The 13,770-nt window shown below is 37.6% G+C and overlaps 1 pseudogene; it reads right to left on the reverse strand.

The window, feature by feature from the left end:
• Positions 1-230: 230 nt before the first annotated feature.
• LOC131834656 (MEF2-activating motif and SAP domain-containing transcriptional regulator-like) lies at positions 231-3,342 on the reverse strand (annotated as a pseudogene).
• Between the last annotated feature and the right edge of the window lie 10,428 nt (positions 3,343-13,770).

Below are 13,770 nucleotides of genomic sequence, written 5' to 3' on the forward strand. Positions count from 1 at the left end.
TTCTTAAAACTTCCTAAACCCTCTCGTGGCTAGCAAACTCCATGTCTTTCTTCAGGTGTGTAATGTGTTCAATCTAATCCTGTTTTGCCATCTTATCTCTGATATTGAGCTTATATTTTTGCTTTGACCTATCAAAAATTAAGCTCATGGGCCCAACTTTATAGAAGATATGATTTCTCTTTTCTTTTCTTTTTCTTTTTCTTTTTCTTTTCTTTTCTTTTTTTTTTTTTTTTTTTAAGGAAGCAGCAGGCAGCTTGTTTGCTCTGGCCAGCAGCAAATGACACATCCCGGCCCCCAACCACACAACCATGGAGGGGATCACACGGAGGTCAGGCAGGGGAAAGTCAGGCGGTTAGCATGTCAGCAGCGTTTGGGGGGCGCCCAATGAGGATGAGAGGTGTCTCTGATTCTGTGTCTGTGGTGGGAGGGGCTCTGCCGGTTGTCCGACCCCTTCCTTTGAGAGTCTGTCTCAGTGACCTTCCAATCCCCTGGAAACCACAGCACCCATCACCATGGATCCACCAGCAGGTCCCACAGCCGGGTTCCACTGGAGTCAGATAAGTCAGCAGAGAAGATGCTGGGGGCTGGGGAGCCACAGCCTAGCAGGGGACCCCCACTTAGAGCCTCCAGCCAGTCCAAGGAGTCTGTGGGGCCCCTGGGAGAGGGGGACGGGAGTTTGTGGGGGACGGGAGTGAGGAAGAGAAGACAGATGAGAGGCCTTCGGAATCCGGGGAGGAGGACAGCACGTGGAAGGAGCCGGGAAGTCCAAGGGGATGGGGGGCAGCGGGTCCTCGGGCTCCACCTGATCCTCCAGGATGTCATCAGTGCCCTGGTTCGGAAGCAACTGCGCCCTGCGGATGGCCTCCTGCCCCTCCTCCTCCAGAGTCAGGGCCGCTGTGGGCAGTGCCCCGGGAGGAGTCGGTGCTGGAGCCGCAGCCGCAGCCTGAAGTGGAGTCAGAGCCGAGCCGAGGCCAGAGTCAGAGCGGCCTCTTTTCTTTCTTTCTTCTTCTTCTTCTTTTTTTTTTAAATTTTATTTATTTATTTGACAGACAGAGATCACAAGTAAGCAGAGAAGCAGGCAGAGAGAGGGGAGGAAGCAGGCTCCCTGCTGAGCAGAGAGCCCTATGCGGACCTTGATCCTAGGATCCTGAGATCATGACCTGAGCTGAAAGCAGAGGCTTTAACCCACTGAGCCACCCAGGCACCCCACTGATTTCTCTATTCTAAGTGAGATATCTCACATAACCTCAATGCCAACATTTTTATTGTCAGAAAGTAAAACAAATGGGATGCCTGCTGAGGAGGTGCAGTTGGTTAAGCATCTGCTTGGATCAGGTCATGATCCAAGCTTCCTGGGATCAAACCTCACATCAGGTTCCCTGCGCAGTGGGGAGCCTGCTTCGCCCTCTCCCTTTGCCACTCCACCTGCTGGTGCTCTCTTTCTCACAAATAAATGAAATCTTAAAAAGATATACATTTTAAAAAGTAAAACAACTGAAGACTTTCAAAAAGAAAAAAATGAAACACTAATTTGCCTAAAGCAGCTTATATATAAAAGATGATAGTTGGATGATGATAGATAGATGATAGATGATAGATAGGTAGATAGATAGAAGAGAGGGAGGAAGGAAAGGAAAAGTTAAGAGAGAGAGAGGGAGGAAGGAGGGAGAAAGGGGAGAAAAAAGGGAGCAAGGAGGGAAGGAAGGAAAAAAGGATCATTATTTTGCCTATACTAAGAAAGAAGGTGCATAAATGACTAGGTGATTATCTTAGAATGTATACAATTTATGTAAACTCAAGTCCTATACATATAGTGCAAAGATATTTGGGATAAGTTAAAATGTATCGAGTATGGGATTACATATGTGGGGTATTATGGGACATTGGGATTTTTCTATTGAATTTCCGTTTACTACTGAAAAATTTCATGTGGGATTTGGAATTCCAAAGCCCTAATACTACTATGTTTAATACTCCAACATTTCTAGTCTTATTTGAAATACAAATTATATAATTCCTGACTTTGTGGTAATAGAAAAATATATTCTCTGTCTTTTAAAGGACAATTCCACTCCAGTGTTACCACGTAAAATATATTTGCCTCAGCAAGAGTTTTCTATGAAAGTTGCTGCACAGCTGATCACCCATCTCCCTTGGAGTCAATTATTTTTAAATTTCCAATCTGGATTTAAGCCTAGTCATTGTGCCAAAGGGATTTTCAATAGAGTTTGTAATGACTTGTTACTTGTGCCGAGATTTCTCAGGCAACTTTGATTCTGCTTGATCTATTGTTGCATTTGATTTTATAGATCACTGAGGAATATACAACCACTTCTATCACCATGTGTAACTTCTGAATTCTAATCTAACTTGCCTTTGCCCAACAACTGTGTTGGACATACAGAGTCACGGAGTATGTGTTCTTCTTAGGGCTCTAAATGCCAGTGCTCTTTAAAATATAGACTGAGAGCTACTTTGTCTAAATAAATATGTTTAGAATGAGTTGGGTTAGTATTGTTTAGAGGATAGAATTGTTTCTCCTTGTCTATAATCTCCTTGACAGATGTTGGACTATTGCCTACACTATGCTGGGTTGGTAAATAAACTGCTGTTGTTTTCATACTAAAATCCTAGAGGTTATGTTAGATCACACTTTCATGATGCACCTTAATGCAAAACATCTGTTTCACAATCTACTCTCAATCACCAAAGGTATAAAGAATATTAAGTTTCTTTTTCTCTCTGACTCATTAGCTTACTGATGAGCATTGTTATATGCAACCATAAGGAATGCCTAACAGTAAAAAATATAGTCCTTAAGGCAGTTGAGATACTTAAAACAAACAAACAAACAAACAAACAAAAACAAAAACAAGCTTACAAGGAGCCTTAGTTTCACAATAGCTCCTATGTTTTATTCAGTATCTTCTCTCTTGGATCTCTATTAAATACCTACAGCTTTGAATTAGCTGTCTTCCTTTTCCTCATCTACTCTTGCATGTCCCACAATGGGTAACAGAGTCATTCATTACTTCTTGCAAGATAATGGGTCTGGTAGTATAGACAAACTTATGCAGCTTCTAGAAAAATATAGTGCTCCACATTTTTACACCTTAATCCACCTCTATTGGCATTTGCAAGGACTTTCTCCATGGCTTTCTCAGCCTAGGAAGTCTCCTTAGGCTGCCCAAAGTCAAACTTTTAAAGCACAGCTTACGAGACTCACTACAGAGTTGCCTACCTCTTCAACTTCACTTTCTGCCACTGCTCATTACTCATATCCTATTTGGGAACAACTAAATTGTAGTTCCAAGAAGATAATGTGTCATTGCTCACCTTCATGCTATTTCTTAGACTTTACCATAACACCAAGGTCAATTTACAAGATCCTCAGATGATTTCTATCGTACTGACACTTGTGGAACTTATCCCTTTGAAATCACCAGTGGATTTGTTGTTCTTTCCTGCTATACTGAGAATACTTGAAAGTGATGATGTCCTTTTGGTATCTGTTATTCCAACTCCTGGCTTCTAATAGTGTGATCAATAAATCATTGTTTTCTCTTTTCTTTTTCCAAAGAAAACTATACTTGAGATGTCCATCTTCCAAGCAAAGTAAAACGGTGAATAACTAGGTTTCAAATAAATTATTAAGAAAAAATATTAATATGTGACCATCCATCCATTTATCCATTAATTAATTTTTTTATTATTATGTTCAATTAACCAACATATTACATCATTTGTTTTGATGTAGTGTTCAAAAATTCATTAGTTTTTTATAACACCCAGTACTCATCACAACGCATGCCCTCCCATCACCCAGCAATAATTAATGTTAAATGGCATTTTACATGTGAAACAAAACAAAACAAAACAAAACAGGAATCTTTGGACCTTGAAAGAATAGTCAGAAGTCTGTCATATCATTCAGCTACACAGAACCCTGACTCTCTTGGAAATTTCAACAACTCCTCCTGTATTTTGCATTTCATTGTCTCTCGCCTTATCAAGGATATAGTTTATCTCGTCATTCCCTTTTTCCAAAAACAGTAATTTATTCTTCAATAATGGATTATTCACATAAAAATATATTCTAATAATTCACATTGATTTTTTAAAAATTTCCTTTGATTCCCTATACCCTTTCATTTATTCAATCATTTCTTTGCTCCTCTTCAAAGAAACTTACTGACCATATTTATTTATTTTTTTTCTTTTCTATTTCCACTAATACCAACTCATTCAAAGCACCACAATCACTGGCCACGAATCCTGCAATTACTTTATAATTTATATGTATGCATGCATTCTTACCAATTCCAGTTTTTTACTTATCATTCAAATTAAATTTTAAAAATGTAAACCAGATCATACCATTCTCTTGTTTAATACCTCCCAAGGGTTTATAATGCTCTTAGAGTAAGATCTAAATTATTCACACTCAATTAAAGCTGACCAGGATTCTAGCCTCTCTGTTTTCTGAATTCCTTCCACCATAATCAAAGCTTTGTCTACCCAAAATCCTTGTCCCAAGTTAGTGCCCTTACCTCTCCCTCCCAAGTTCATGTAAGTGTTGACTGCTAAAGGATTTACAGATCTACTTTCCTCTATATAATTGCCCTCAGGTGACGGAAGCCATTTTAGTAGGAAAGTCAAATCCTCCTGATAGATGGTCACCCCAACCAATGGCTAGCTGAAACTGGGCATAACTGACCAGCTCACTGCATCAAGAGTATATGATACTATACCACCCAGTTAATACCTGAACCTACAACTGCACTGAGAATTTTTCCCGAACCTGCTCTGTTTTACCTTCTCCTTTGCAGGTTATTTTTCTCCCCTCTTGAGTACTTCAAAAATTCATATAAAAACCTGCTTCTAGGAACCTGATCTAAGAAACTTCCTCACTATGCTTAATCATGCTGACTTTCTCCTTAATACATATGAATTATTATTCTAATGACATTTTTTTTTTTAAGATTTTATTTATTTATTTGACAGAGAGAAATCACAAGCAGATGGAGAGGCAGGCAGAGAGAGAGGAAGGAAAGCAGGCTCCCTGCTGAGCAGAGAGCCCGATGCGGGACTCGATCCCAGGACCCCGAGATCATGACCTGAGCCGAAGGCAGTGGCTAAACCCACTGAGCCACCCAGGCGCCCTCTAATGACATTTTTACTTGATATTCTTTCATTTAGTAATGTTCATCATTCACCATTCTTCCATTAATTCACAGTTTGGTTACCATTAACTTTTTTAAAAAATAAATACAGTTGTTTTATTTATGTTTTCCTTTATGAAGTTTTCCTTTATGAAGCAAAAATGCGTAAGAGCAGGGGTTTTTGTCTTCCTTTTCTGGCCAGTTATCCCCAAAACATAGAAGACTGCCTGACACTCAATAAATGTTCAATAAATATCTGTTGTACAAATGGATGCTTATACAGCAGAGAGATATTGCATTCACAGACTCCATATAGAGTTGGTTGCTCTAAGGTTTAAAATCTTCCCTTGCATTGGCCTGGGGATATCACACTCTTCATAGTTCTTTTCTAAATCTCTGGCTACTATTTTCAGACTCATTTAAGTAGCTAAATAACCTAGGGCTATGAATAATTTTGCATACTCATTCCTCAGACTGCCCTTGCTGTTTTCCTTATAAGTAATTTCCCTACTTTTCTGTCCCTTTTCAGTTTGAAAGCTTTTAGGAGAGAGCTAGAATGGGCCATACATGATGTATATGATGGATGAGGCCTATGTATCCCTTTATCCCCTTGAGAACCTTTTAAAAGTGATGAACATTCTCCAACACTTCATCTTGACAGATGGGAATCTACACTGATATTACAGTTGCATAGTCAGTTAGGGTTCTCAGAGAAGCAGAACTCATAGATCTGTCTGTCTATATCTATGTAGAGAGATACCTACCATAAGGAATTGATTCATTAGATTACAGAGGCTGAGAATTCTCAAGAACTGCAATTGACAATTTGGAGTCCAGGAGACCCAACAGTGTAGTTCTAGTCTGAAACCAACAGGCTTGACCCTTAGGAAAACCAATGACTGGATCTGATTTCAAAAGCAGGAAGAAGCTATTGTCCTAGTTCAAATAATTATGCAGAAGGAATTCCTGTGCTAAAGGGAGAGTTAGTGTTTATATTCTATTAAGTCTTTCAATTGATTAGATGAAGGCCACCACATTGAGGAGAGAAATTTGCTTTACTCAGTCTACTGATTCAAATGTTCATCTCGTCCAAAAACATCCTATTAAACACACCCAAAATAATGTTTGAACAACTATTTGGGGACACTTTGACCCAGTTAAGTTGACACATAAAATTAAGCATCACACACACAAATAAATTTATGTTCAGAAAAGAATTTTTCTCTTCTTGCATCTTCAGAATGGCATTGATATGAAGTTAGGAGTGGGCTTTTCATACTTATAATGTTAAGAAAATTATATACCTTTATTGACTTATTCTTTTACACACCTACACACACACACACACACACACACACACACACACACACACTCACTCTATTTCTTATACCCTAGCTTTTTTGGATAGACAAAGAAAAGTATCAACATTTGTAGACTTCTAAAACAAAGCTAAGTAACCTAAATCTAACTACAAAGTGCCTCTGTCTATAGGGTGTGTTAGAATTCAAATGTTATGTTTATAGTATGTTAAATTCCACATCATTATTGAATTTTTATTCTATTAATTATTTTGAGGAACTCTAAAATTTAAGTGATAAGTGTGATTTATTCTCTCAAAGTAGCAAAATGGTAGCCTAAAATCTGATGATAATTTAGAAAACCAAATACCATGTTGACTTGTTAATTCTAAAACTAAGTGTGTCTTTCTTTTAATTTTCTTTAGGACTCATATGTCTTGTTCAGAGATACAAGGCAAATCATTTACAATATATTACAATTTGTATGTATTTAATATATTCTTAACATTGTTTTATTGCTTTCTTTTTCACAGAAAAGGCATTCACACTATAGTCTATTTCTTACTGGAAGAAAGATATTTATATTTCAGTATGATGATATACATTCTATCAATACAAACTTCAATATACAAACACTTTTATGTTTGATGTGCAAACACAGTTTCACATGAGGGAGTCACAGAGATGTTCTGCCTACACTTTTCAAACACTATCATACAAAATTCCATTTTAAAAAGATTAATTATTTATTTTAGACATAGTATGCACATAAATGCAGTGGGTAGGGGTAGAGGGGAGAAAGAGAGGGAATCTCAAGCAGACTCCCTACTGAGCCTGAAGGCCAATGCAGGGTTTCAATCTCAGGACCCTGAGATCATTACCTGAGCTGAAATCAAGTCAGATGCTTAACCAACTGAGCCACCCAGGTGCCCCTACCCTGCAACATACTATTTTTAACAATCTAAAATTAGTGTCTATGAAACATTTATGTGAAAATATAAAGCACATAATATAGCTATCCCATAAAATTATGCACATACAAAAGTATTTTATCACCTAATAATCATACTACTTTACTTTTCTTTCCTTGATGATCTGGGAAACTGAAGTGATATTCTCTTAAGCAGCTCTAATTTTCTGTCAAAACCATGCCTTACATAAGCTAATATACTCTCTTACATTTTCTGTGGAAATATTACCATTTCTATCTAATCATTACTGAAACAATAAATCTTCTGAAGTTACAGAGCTAAGAACAGGATGGAAATAGGCTTGCTGAAATAATGCCACACACCAATATGACAAATTCTACTTTGCATGAACTACAGCAATTTTTTTTTCCCTCAAAAGCAGACATATTTTAAATTACAACTACCTATATTGATGAATATCTTGCACAGTTTTGGGTGATTATATCAATTTAATGTTTCATGTATTAATGAATTAATACCAATATATTAAATAGCATGATTGAGATAATTTGGATCTTAAGTATTACTACTACTGACAGAGCATTTTCTGGATAACAGATCATCAGTTTTATCCCAATTGTCTGACAAGTATGAATGATTTCCAGACCAGAGTGGCTAAAATGACTTTAATCCATTTTAAAATTAATGAATTCTATTCTATTATATCAGTGCAAGAGATTTACACTCAATACGGAACTAACGTAAAATGAAAAGATTTTAAAACATAAGCCAGGGTACCAGGAAAATCAAAAGAAAGAAAGACAAGGTGCACTGTTAGAAGATGTCACCTTGGGCAGAGCTCAAAGAACTTTAATTGAACAATAAATTGTGTGGAAATAACTGCAAATATATTCTTAGTTGCTTGGATAAGTCAGGTTTTGGCTTGCATTTGTCCCCACATTCTCACTATGCTTTGAGTTGGAGTTACATTGAACACGTAGAAGTCTTGTCTTTCAATAAACCCAAAAAGAGTATTACTTGGTAAATAAGGAATGATAGCTTAACTAACACCAACTAGCTCTAGGCTAATGCCTGTAATATAAACACTCTGGGCCACATTAGTTCACATGCTCTTTTTCTTTTTTTTCTTTCTTTCTTCCTTCTTTTTATCATTCATTTTTAAAATTTAATTAAATTTAATTTTTTTCACTGTTCCAAAATTCATCGTTTATGTACCACACCCAGACCCCGTGCAACAAATGCCCTCCATAATACCCACCACCAGGCTCACCCAACCCCCCACCCATCTCCCCTCCAAAACCCTCAGTTTGTTTCTCAGAGTCCCCAGTCTGTCAAGGTTTGTCTCCCCCTCTGATTTTTCCTCACCCATTTCTCTTCTCCATCTCCCAATGTCTTCCATGTTATTCCTTACGCTACACAAGTAAGGGAAACCATATGATAATTCACTCTCCAAGCTTGGCTTATTTCACTCAGCACAATCCCTTCCAGTCCTGTCTATGTTGATACAAAAGTTGGGTATTCATCCTTTCTGATGGAGGCATAATATTCAATTGTATACATGGACCACATCTTCTTTATCCATTCGTCTGTTGAAGGGCACTATGGTTCTTTCCACAGTTTGACAACTGTGGCCATTGCTGCTATGAACATTGGGGTTCAGGTGGCCCTTCTTTTCACTATATCTGTATTTTAGGGGTAAATACCCAGTAATGCAATTGCAGGGTCATAGGGTAGCTCTATTTTTAATTTCTTAAGGAATCTTCACACTGTTTTCCAAAGGGGCTGCACCAACTTGCATTCCCACCAACAGTGCAAGAGGGTTCTCCTTTCTCCACATCCCCTCCAACACTTATTGTTTACTGTCTTGTTTATTTTGGCCATTCTAACTGGTTTAAGGTGGTATCTCAATGTGGTTTTGATTTGAATCTACCTGATGGCTAATGATGATGAACATTTTTTCATGTGTCTGTTAATCATTTGTATGTCTTCTTTGGAGAAGTGTCTATTCATGTCCTATGCCCACTTTTTAACATGATTATCTGTTTTGTGTGTGTTGAGTTTGAGGAGTTCTTTACAGATCCTGAATATCAGCCCTCTGTCTGTAGTGTCATTTACAAATATCTTCTCCCATTCGCGGGTTGCTTCTTTGTTTTGTTGTTTCCTTTGCTGTGCAGAAGCTTTTGAACTTGATGAAGTCCCAAACTTCGTTTTCACTTTTGTTTCCTTTGCCTTTGGAGGCATATCTTGAAAGAAGTTGTGTGGCCATTGTCAAAGAGGTTACTGCCTATGTTCTCCTCTAGAATTTTGATATATTCTTGCCTTATGTTGAGGTCTTTTATCCGTTTTGGGTAGATTTTTGTGCATGGTGTAAGAGAATGATTGAGTTTCATTCTTCTATACACAGCTGTCCATTTTTCCCAGAACCATTTATTTAAAAGACTGTCTTTTTCCACTGGATATTTCTTCCACTGGATATTTCATAGAGTTGAGGGTCCATTTCTGGGCTCTCTACTCTGTTGCACTGGTCTATGTATATATTTTTCTGACAGTTCCATGCTATCTTGGTACTCACAGCTTTGTGGTAAAACTTGAAATCAGGCAACATGATGTCCCCAGTTTTATTTTTCTTTGTCAACATTTCCTTAGCAATTCAGAGTCTCTTCTGGTTCCATACAAATTTCAGGATTGTTTGTTCCAGCTCTTTGAAAAATGCCAGTGGAATTTTGATCAGGATGGCACTGAAAGTATAGATTGCTTTAGACAGAATTAACAATGTTTATTCTTCTGATCCATGAGCATGGAATACTCTACCATTGTGTTTTCTTCCTCTTCTTTCATGAGTGTTCTGTAGTTCTTTGAGTACAGATCTTTACTTCTTTGGTTAGGTTTATTCCAAGATATCTTATGGCTCTTGGTGCTATAGTAAATGGAATAGGTTGTCCAATTTCCCTTTCTGTATTTTCATTGTTAGTGTTTAAGAAAGCCACTGACTTCTGTACATTGATTTTGTATCCTACCTCATTACTGAATTGCTGTATGAGTTCTAGTAGTATGGGGGTGGAGCCTTTGGGTTTTTTATATAAAGTATCTTGTCATCTGTGAAGAGAGAGAGTTTGACTTCTTCTTTGACAATTTGAATACCTTTTATTTCTTTTTGTTTTCTGATTGTTGTTGCTAGGACTTCTAGTAATATGTTGAATAACAGTGGCTAGAGTGGACATCTTGTCCTGTTCCTGATCTAAAAGGGAAGGCTGTCAGCTTTTCCCCATGGAGGATGATATTTGCTTTGGGTTTTCCATGGATAGATTTTATGAAGTTAAGGAATGTTCCCTCTATCCCTATATTTTGAAGCATTTTAATCAGGAATGAATGCTGTATCTTGTCAAATACTTTTTCTGCATCAATTGAGAGGACCATGTGGTTCTTCTCTCTTCTCTTATTGATTTGTTCTATCATACTGATTGATTTAAGAATGTTGAACCACTCTTGCATCCCATCTTGCATCCCAGGATAAATCGCACCTGGTTATGGTGGATAATCTTTTTAATGTACTGTTGACTCCTATTAGCTAGGATCTTGTTAAGAATCTTAGCATCCATATTCATCAGGGATATTGGTCTGAAATTCTTTTTGGTGGTGTCTTTGTCTGGTTTGGAGATCAGGGTAATGCAGACTTCATAAGAGTCTGGAAATTTTCCTTCTGTTTCTATTTTTTGAGATAGCTTCTGGAGAATAGGTATTATTTCTTCTTTGAACGTTTGATATAACTCTCCAGGAAATCTATCAGGTCCTGGGCTCTTGTTTTTTTGGGAGGTTTTTGATCACTGCTTCAATCTCATTACTAGATATTGGTCTACTCAAGTTGTCAATTTCTTCCTGATTCAGTTTTGGAAGTTTATAGGTTTCCAAGAATGCATCCATTTCATCTAGGTTGCTTAACTTATTGGCATATAACTGTTGATAAAAATTTCTGATGATCGTTTCTATTTCCTTGGTGTTAGTCCTGATCTCTCCCTTCTCATCCATAATTTTATTAATTTGGGACCTCTCTATTTTCTTTTGGATTATTTTGGTCAATATTTTATCGATCTTATTTATTCTTTCAAAAAAACAGCTTCTAGTTTCATTTATGTGTTCTACTATATCTCTAGTTTCTACTTCCTTGATCTCTGTTCTAATCTTGATTATTTCCCTTCTTGTGTGTAAGTTTGGCTTAATTTTTTGTTGATTCTCCAGTTCTTTAAGGTGTAAAGAGAGCTGGTGTTTTCTGGAGTTTTAAGTTTTTTTTGAAGGGGGCTTGGATGGCTATGTATTTCCATCTTAGGACCATCTTTGCTGTATCCCAAAGTGTCTTCATTCTCATTGGTTTCCATGAATTGTTTAAGTTCTTCTTTGATTTCCTGGTTGATATAAACATTCTTAAGCAGGGTGGTCTTTAGCTTCCAAGTGTTTGAATTTCTTCCAAACTTTTTCTTGTGGTTGAGTTCCACTTTCAAAACATTGTGGTCCGAGAATATGCAGGGAATAATCTCAGTCTTTTGGTATTGGTTGAGCCCTTATTTGTAACCCTGTATGTGGTCTATTCCATGTGCACTAGAGAAGTATGAGTATTCTGTTGTTTTAAGGTGGAATGTTCTGTATATATCTATGAAGTCTTTTTGGTCCAATGTGTCATTCAGTGCTCTTGTTTCTTTATTGATTTTTCTGCTTGGATGATCTATTACTGAGTGATGAGTTAGGTTTCAAATGGGTCTCCTGTAGACAACATAAGGATGTTGTCTATAACATATGGATGGTTCTTGTCGTTTTATCCAATTTGAAACCCTGTGCCATTTTATGGGAGTGTTTAGGCCATTCACATTGAGAGTGATTATTGAAAGATAAGTTTTTATTGGCATCATGTTTCCTGTGAAGTCCTCGTTTCTATAGATCACCTCTGTAAATTTCTGTTCTATGTCATTCTTGGGTTCTTTCTTCTTTCATAGAATATCCCTTACTATTTCTTGTAGTGCCAGCTTGGTGATCACATACTCTTTTAAACCTTGCTGGTCTTAGAAGCTCTTTATCTCTCCATCCATTTTGAATGTCAACCTTGCTAGATAAAATATTCTTGGCTACATGCTCCTCTCATTTAGTGCCCTGAATATGTTTTGCCAGCCTTTTCTGGCTTGCCAGATTTCTGTGGACAGGTCTGACATTATTCTGTTGGAGCTTCCTCTGTATGTAAGGAATCTCTTCCCCCAGATTCTCTCAAAAGCTCTTGTCTAAAATTAGGATTCATCAGTCTTACAATCAAGTGTCTTGAGGTCTTTCTAGATTCATTGATCTTGGGGAATGTTCTTTTGAACTCTAGAACAGGAATGCTGGTTCCTTTCCCCAGTTTGGGAAAATTTTCACAGAGAATTTGCTCAACTGTATCTTCTAATCTTCTTTCTTTCTCCTCCCCTTCAGGGATCCCAATAATTTTGATGTTGAAATGTTTCATGGCATCATTTATTTCCCTAATTCTGTTTTCATGGCTTCTAAGCTATTTGCTCCAGGCTTCCTCCTGATCCTTTTTCTCTATCCGTTTGTCCTCTAGATCGCTAATTCTATCTTCTGCCTCAGTTACCCTAGCTGTTAGAGTATTTAGATTAGATTGGATCTCATTGACAACATTTTTTTTAAATGATTTTATTTATTTATTTGACAGACAGAGATCACAAGTAGTCAGAGAGGCAGGCAGTGGGGGAGGGGCAGTGGGGAGTAGGCTCCCCACTGAGCAGAGAGCCTGATGCGGGGCTGGATCCCAGGACCCTGAGATCATGACCTGAGACAAAGGCAGAGGCTTAACCCACTGAGCCACTCAGGCGCCCCTTGATAGCATTTTTAACTTCTTCCCAGGTGTCTTCCACTTCTGCCTTAAGAGATTCCATGTTGTCATTAATAGTTTTCTTCAACCTAGCCATTGCCTGGGTAATTGTTACCCTGAGTTCCCTTTTTGATATATTGTTCATGTCCATATCCAATAGCTCTGACGGGGAGGGCCCAGTCGCAGAATTTTTCTTTTGTTGGTTGTTCCTCCTCCTAGTCATTTTGGTGAGAGTTGGTTGAGGGGATGTGTAGCTAAATGTATCAACCATGGTGCAGGCAAGGTGCACCCTGGAACACTTCTGAGCAATCGGAAGTCACCACCAAAAAGAGAGAAGAAAAACAGAGAGAGACAGAAAAAAAAAAAAAAAAAAGAAATGAAAAGACCCAGCCAGAATGTGCCCCAAAGGTAAGATTTATAAGGTGTACAAAAAAAAAAAAAAACAAAACAACAACAACAACAAAAAAAAAAAAACAGAAAAACAAAAAGACTGACTAGAGTAAATGACAAATAAATAAATAAATAAA

Source organism: Mustela lutreola, chromosome 6 (genome assembly GCF_030435805.1).
Source record: "Mustela lutreola isolate mMusLut2 chromosome 6, mMusLut2.pri, whole genome shotgun sequence".
NCBI lineage: Eukaryota > Metazoa > Chordata > Mammalia > Carnivora > Mustelidae > Mustela > Mustela lutreola.